At 51.5% G+C, this 7,047-nt stretch overlaps 1 long non-coding RNA gene across 1 annotated transcript; it reads left to right on the top strand.

The window, feature by feature from the left end:
• The first annotated feature begins 2,383 nt into the window (after nt 1–2,383).
• LOC140618743 (uncharacterized) lies at nt 2,384–6,499 on the top strand. Its single transcript, XR_012018823.1, has 2 exons — nt 2,384–2,826; nt 6,002–6,499. It is a non-coding gene; the product is annotated as an uncharacterized lncRNA (long non-coding RNA).
• The last annotated feature ends 548 nt before the right edge of the window (nt 6,500–7,047 follow it).

Raw genomic sequence — 7,047 nt, 5'->3', positions numbered from 1 at the left:
GCCTTCGTGGAGAGGTCCAGAAGCCAGCTCGAATGGGAACAATTAGCTCCGGCAGGTAATTAGGCTTGTTTGCTTGCACTAGGCTTGGGCTCCGGGGCACGGCTGGTTTTTATTTCACATCCATCTGCATTGTCCCTCCAAGGCTGAGGCAGATGAGATGGCGAGGTGGTTAGAAAACCCAATTACGTTCTACTGGCTTCCAAAATGTTCATGATATGTTCCTATGTAGCTTTTGCTTTAAAAATGAATCTCTTTCCCATCTTTGCTATTCACGTTTGCCTGGTTGTAAGGAAAAGATGTCTCTGGGCCTACCTGCCTCCCAGCACAGATCGGCAGTAAGGGGACGTCGGTGGCCTAGGAGCTCGGCTTTAGTACATCATGCTGTATGCCTCCACAGTGGAATGGGTGGAAACGAGGACAATTAATCCAGAAAGTCTGCTCTATCAGTGGTCACTGGGACTGCAAGTGGTACTAAGGGTCAAGGAAGGGGGGCTTAGAAGGATCCCATGTCATCAATGCTAAGATTCTGCTTCCTATAGAGGTCATAGCTGACATCAGGTGGTCCGAGTGACCTGGTCACCTCTAGAGACAGGGGCTTTATTAATTTTAGGGTAAGGACTTTGCAGAGGACTGAATAGTGCCCCATATCGGTCTCCCAGACATTTCCAGTCATTGCTCCTAGCTCTGGTCTCTACAACACTTGGATTATGAATAAACTCTCTTCCAGAGTCAGTGTTTGAGTTTGTTACTTTCATTTGACCTTGACCTTTCATGACGTTGGGAAGCCTTCTTGTTGCCAAGACGGCAACATACCTCTATGGCCTCCAAAAGATCCTGTTCATATCTGTACCCCAGCTTGGGCAGGGCTGTCACTGACTGATACAGTAGCCTTGGTACAAAGTAGACAAGAACATTCATCTGGATAAACAGGGACAGGCACTTCTGGGTGCTCACAGATCCACAAGCATAAGGCTGAGCTAACGGACATTTTTGTGCAAAGAGGAGGTAAGCAAGAGAGTGTGGGTATCTTTCAACTCCCATTCTCTCCACTGGTCAAGGTCTTTGGATGGTCCCTGAACTTGCCAATAATGGGCACTCACGTTCCAGAAATTAGCAAATGGATGAGCACATTAGGGTTTTACTCACTGGGCAGGCATGCAAGCCCCGTGGGAATGGATTTAAGGGAATGATCTAATGGACATTTTCACCTTGCAGTCCGTGTTTGTAGAAACTGGATGCTTTAAGTGTGGCCTAATTCAGCAAGTCACAAGAATAATAAATAATAGGAAATGCCATCATATGGAGGAAAGGGCTATGCTGGTGCCGAGTCTGGAGTCCTGGCTCTGCTACTTCTGATTCTGGCTGGCACGTGTGCTGCCTCCGAGTGTCGGTTTCCTCGTCTCTAGCATGTGGCAAGGTGAGGGGTGTCCACCCGCCTCAGGGAGCTGTTGTGAGGTGTGAAGGAAGTTATTTCTCTAGCACAGCTTGGTAAACTACAAGGCTCCATATGTACTTGCGGTAGGATTATGTCGTCTAATTCGTATATGGCCAAGAGTCACAGTATCTTGAATTTACATGGAGAAGAAGCATTCAGGTACATGGTAAGAAAGTTGAAGGGCTCTTTTCACTTTCCAGGAAACACTCCAGATGCCAGGGGGATCTGTTAGGGCTCAGGGAAAGAAACAGAAACTTCTCAAGGTGGTGAAAGCCGAAAGTGACCTAACACGGGGAAGCGGGTCTTGTGAAAGCTCTGGATGGTGGGAGAGGTGGGCACTAGAGATTTGCAGAGCTGCCAGCCTGCATGGACAGCATAGCATGTTCTGCAGATGTGAGCTGCCGGGCAGCTGCCGCTTCTTCTACCCTCGAGAAGGTGGGAAATTGGGAGGCCACCACAGAGCTAGTGATCCCAACAACACGTGGGAACTGTGATCTCTTGGTTGGGGCATCGGTGCTCAGGAATCTGCTGACACTGTTGTAACCAAGAGGATACTCAGACTATGTCCTGACTGCCACCATCACTGCAATGGCAAGCTGGTGACCTGACACAGGTGCTGGCTGAAGCCAGCCGAGGGAAGCCAGAAGACGACCTCCCTTCTTTCTTCCACATCTCCATGAGAGCGTCCAATCGACAGGACTGGATCTCATCTGCCACTCTGGATGCGAGGTGAATTCATTCCTGTTGCTGCTTTTATCAAAGTAGCTCACAGTTCCTGTAGATCTGGGGTTCATCCTGGTGGGCTTGGCTTGGTTTCCAGCCAGGGCCTGGGTCTCATCTGCAAGCTCACCTGGGGAAGGACCTGCTTCCAAGCTTACTTAATTGCTGGAATTCATTCCTCTGGGCTGTTGCACCCTCAAGGGGTCCTTGGAGGCCACCTGAGCATCAGGTCCCTATAGTATGGATTCTGGGAAACATAGTTTTCAGCTTGTCAACCTTGGCAGGACAAGAAGGCTCAAGAAGGAGGAGCACATAGATGCTAAGTGCCAATTGGCCTCATCCAGCTGGCAGGAGGAGATTAAAAAACTTGCAGGGAATAAAGAAGACCTTGGGAAAAAAAAAAAAAGAAGACCTTGGATGTAATGAAGCAAGTGGCTGTCCTTCTATGTATGTCTGGTGACAGGCAGGCCTTTGTGGGCTGGGAGGCAGCTCAGATGTTACTTTGTACAAATGCCACTGAAGAGGAGCCATCTACAGTGAGCAGGTTGTAAGACGACAGATTGTCAACGGCAGAGTCATAGCGCCCTACGGCTGGAAGGAGTCTTCTGCTTTTGGAGGGAGGCGGAATGATGGAGTCCTGAGCAATCCTTCCAGACTTGGAGTCTCCACTTGTACGTTGCATGGTTCGTTCCTCTGCCCCCAGTGTCCTTAACTGATAAATGGAGTAATGATAGTCCGTACCTTCTAGGGTTGTGCAGCGCTGATAATTGCTTATATCCACGAAATGGTAAATACTCAGAGATGTGGGCGATTGGCAGCCCAATGCCTCTTTTCCCAGAGAGGAAATGGGTCAGATAGCTAACGTGACATGGATTTTCAGTGACCAAACAGACCTAGAGGAAGTTAATGGCAAAGGTGGGCCTAGAAGCTGGGTCCCTGGACACCCAACCAAGGAAGATACTTCCAGTAAAACAGACTAGCCTTTCTCCTATTTACGCAGAAACACAGGAAATTGCTGTTTTAGTGGTTTAACATGGCTGCTTGTTGGCTGGTTCACACGGTGTGGGAGACAAGCAGCCGGATTGCCTGGGCACAGGTGGGGTCGGCCACCCAATGTCTGTAGAAGCCTCTGGCCTCTTGGTCGGGGGCACAGCCATGCATCTATCTCTGATTTGATGAAAGTGGCCCTGATGCTTGGACCAAGTGTCAGCTGATTTCATATTGAGTCTGCACTAGAGAAAGCTACCAATTCTTGTTTCCTGATTTACATGAAGTTCATGCTTCAAAGCAAGAGTTTGGCTTGGCCTCTCTACCCTGCTTGCTGGTGTTTATCTGACAGATGAAAGCTGGCATCACGCGGACGCTTCATTAACTGGGCTGAAAGGGACAACATTCACAATCTACGGGCTGTCGGGGGTGGGTGTGTCCTGCCGGCTGTGGCTTTGCTCAGAGACTAATGGTCCTACAAGCTTGCTGAGGCCGGCTGGGCGGGGCTGGTGGCCCCTGTGCTTGGGAGTGCACAAGCCAGGCCCTTGAGGTGTGCTTCGGGGCTGGCGAGAAGCCGAGTCAATGTGTGACCTGTAGGGGAACAGTCTCCAGCTGCGACAGGGGTTGGGAAGGCCCCTCCTCAAGCCGTGTCTAAGTGATCCCGGCTCATTTGTCACCCTAACGTCCTTATATGTGTGAACAGCTGCAGGGAAAACAGAACTTAGCTTGGTGGTTGGCAGGTGGGGCTGGGGCTTCACTTCCACTCACAGGACATTTGGTGAACCCTCCGGTGGAGACTCCATACAAGACCTCCCCGGGGGAGATGACATCATCACATCACGGGTGTCAGCGAAGAGCTGGGCTTAAAGCTCCTCTGCTTAATAGGTCCAGGATGGAGTCTGGTCATTTGTATTTTTCTGGACACCCCGGATGACTCTAATAGGCGGCCCACGTGGAGAAGCGCTGGTAAACGCAAATGTGTGCTTAGAATCTCCCCGTACATACGTGTTTTTATTCGTTCATCAACAGGTATTTACTTACCATATCTATTACCACGCCCGATAAGGTCCCCGAGCGGCTGCCCAGCTGCCGGCCCTGGCATGGCTTCCAGCTCATCCCCCCGTCGGGAAACATGGCAAGTGCAGCCACGTTCATGCTCAGCTCAAAGTAGCCGGCCTCCGCCTGGGAAGCGACTCAGAACAAAAGCAACTGGATGAATCCGATCCGTCCCAGGCACGTTCTGTGTATGCCCCAAGGCGGGTGACTGCAGCTTGGAGACTAGCAATGGAGGGCGACAGCCACTCCCCCACAGTCGGGGATCCTGTAATCCCGAAGGATGAGTGGGGGGATTTGGTATCTGGTGTGTGGGGCTGTTTGGAGAGATCCTATTACACGACATAATGGGAGGATGAGCCGACACGATGAAGCACGGGTGGGCCGCTACCGATAGCCGAGCTCGCATGTCTGCTTTTAGACGCTCAAGGTGGTTTTGTTCCTAGAGCATTTCCAGGGAACATTTCCAGGGCGTGACGTGACAGTGATTCAGAGGCATGGTTCAGAGCCTGCGGAGCTGAATGGATGGAGACTGGCCAACCCGTTTATGCTTAGGGGGAGTGCCTGGCTGTGTGGAGGCTGGTGGCCTGTGGGGAGGGACTTGGGGGACAGGCTGCTCTGGGTTCAAACTCAGTTTTTCCTGTTCACGAGCTCTACCGTGTAAGGTACCTTGTCTATGAAAATATGAGTCATGACACCTGCATCTTGGTGTCACTGGGCAGACCAGGGCCAAGCCAGTAAAGCACCAGGCACCACGGCTGACACATGTGCCTGATGATCGGTCAGTGTGTTATGTTTGTCTCAGCTACCTGCAGCCTTGACACCGTGTAACAAACCGTCCCAACTCCTGAGAACTGGAGGGAACTAATGTGCATTATGAGTGTGTGAGTTGTTGGGCTGTGATGCTGATCCAAGGCAGGCTCAGCTGTCGGGGGGGGGGGGAGTCCTGTCTGTAGTCAGCCGTGGGATGCTTGGGGGTGGGGGGCAGTGCTGCTGGACAGGAGTGTCTCCCTAGTAGTCTTTCGTGTTTTTTCCTGGTAGGAAACCCTGGGATATTTGCTCAAGGTGGTGGCCAGGGTCAAAGAGTGAAGGGAAATGCTTGAAATTTCTCAAGTTTTGGCTTGAATCACAGTTGTTGGCATCTCAGTGGCCAAAGCGAGTCACCTGGCCCAGCCCTGAGTGAGTTGGTGGGAACACCAGGTTGTGGGGCAGAGGACGCAGAGAGCGCAAGGAGGCCACCAAGCCGGCTGTTAAGGCAACTGCTTTATCATGTGTTCTTGGAGAAAAGGGCTCCGAATTGGAAGATATTCCACAAATTCCATTTGTCATTGAGCCTCATCCTGCCCAGAGGTGCTTTGATACCTAATTTGGGGACAGTGGTGGTGAGGCATTGCAACGTAGACTGTGAGACACCAGCCCAGACCAGACGGCCAGGACCTACGGGGTGGGGGGCGTGTGGGTGGAGGGGGAGCCTGCAGGAACAGAAACAAAAAAATCTAATATTGCATCCAGTGAGTTGCAGTGATTAACAAACAAAATTATAGGATGTGCCTTCGAAATGGTGGAAAAACCTCATTTTCAGAAGACCTTTCAGAGTGTGTCTGCTGAACGTACATTTTCTCTTGCAGTTTTCGCAACAGTAAACATTGAAATAATTGAATGTTTGCTGTTCAGAGATGCCCTTTGTGTGAACTAATAAATGTCTTTCAGTCTTGCATTTGGGGGAGAAGTTAAATAAAAGTGGTCACGCGTGGTTGAGTCTGCCCACTGCCAAGATGTTAATTGCTTCCCTTTCTCTCGTTTCAGAGTCGGAACAATGGGTCTTCGTGGGCAGCCCGTCCCTCCCGTGGAGCGCGTGGCCGAGGAGGGGTCCGAGGAAGGGTTGTAGGTGAAAATCCATCGTTAGGAGGAGGCGCATCCGAGGAAGGGCTCCTGGGCTCCTGAGGACCCCAGAGCCTCCCTCCATCTGCTCTCTCCTCCGCACTCCCAGGCGTCTCTAACCTGCAGGCCTCCTGGGGGACGACGTGTTTGCTTTGGCCCATAAATCAGTCCCACGGATCACTTCGGGAATCGTTAGGCTTTATCATGACGCGTTGCCACCTTTGAGGGAATAATTGCCCAGTTTGGCCAACTTGGGACCTGCTTCCTTCATCTTAATTTCCTCTCTGGGGATGCCCTAATTAGTATTTACTTTCACTTAAAAGAGAGAAATTTCTTCTGATGCAATCAACAGTTTCCCTTGCGTGCCAAGCTTGTTTTATGATATTAAGCATTTAAATAAAAAATTATAAACGTACCGTGAAATGCTGATGGGGGTGATTAATTTATTTTTATTTTGCATGTTTTAAGGCTGTGGGGATTACTGTTTTGAAGCAGACCCAATTATCATCCTTGAATTCTGCGTACAGCCGGGAGGATTATTCCCTCACGGTGGCTGTGAGTGGGTGGCAGTGCAAGGCCTCCCGTGCGGGCGGCCCACAGTCTCAGCCACCGCGGGCCCTAGAAATGGTAAAGAAGGATGCCAGGGGCAGAAGGGGATCCCCAGTGCAACCAGGGGGGTGGGAAGAGGACAACTGCCTCCCTGGTTCCCTCCCTCTTTGGCCAATGAGCCTCCCAGGAGGGGTCACATCCCGCCCTCGCCCCACCGCACCGTCCTCCAGGGTCAGCTGATGCTCTGGTCAGGGCCCAGGGTGCAGGGCCCAGGGCCTGAGTCTGGACACCTGGGTCTGAACCGTTACCTTGCTGCTTCCAGCTGGGTGACCTGGAGCTTCTTGGAAACTCCTTACGCCTCGGTTTTGGTTTCTGTGAAATGGGCGGTTGCCCCCCCTACCCCCCTGGGGAGGCCTGGAAGA

This window comes from Canis lupus, chromosome 26 (assembly GCF_048164855.1).
Source record: "Canis lupus baileyi chromosome 26, mCanLup2.hap1, whole genome shotgun sequence".
NCBI classification, from domain to species: Eukaryota; Metazoa; Chordata; class Mammalia; order Carnivora; family Canidae; genus Canis; species Canis lupus.
Note: the sequence above shows the minus strand (reverse complement) of the source record. Positions and strands in the feature narration are given on the sequence as shown.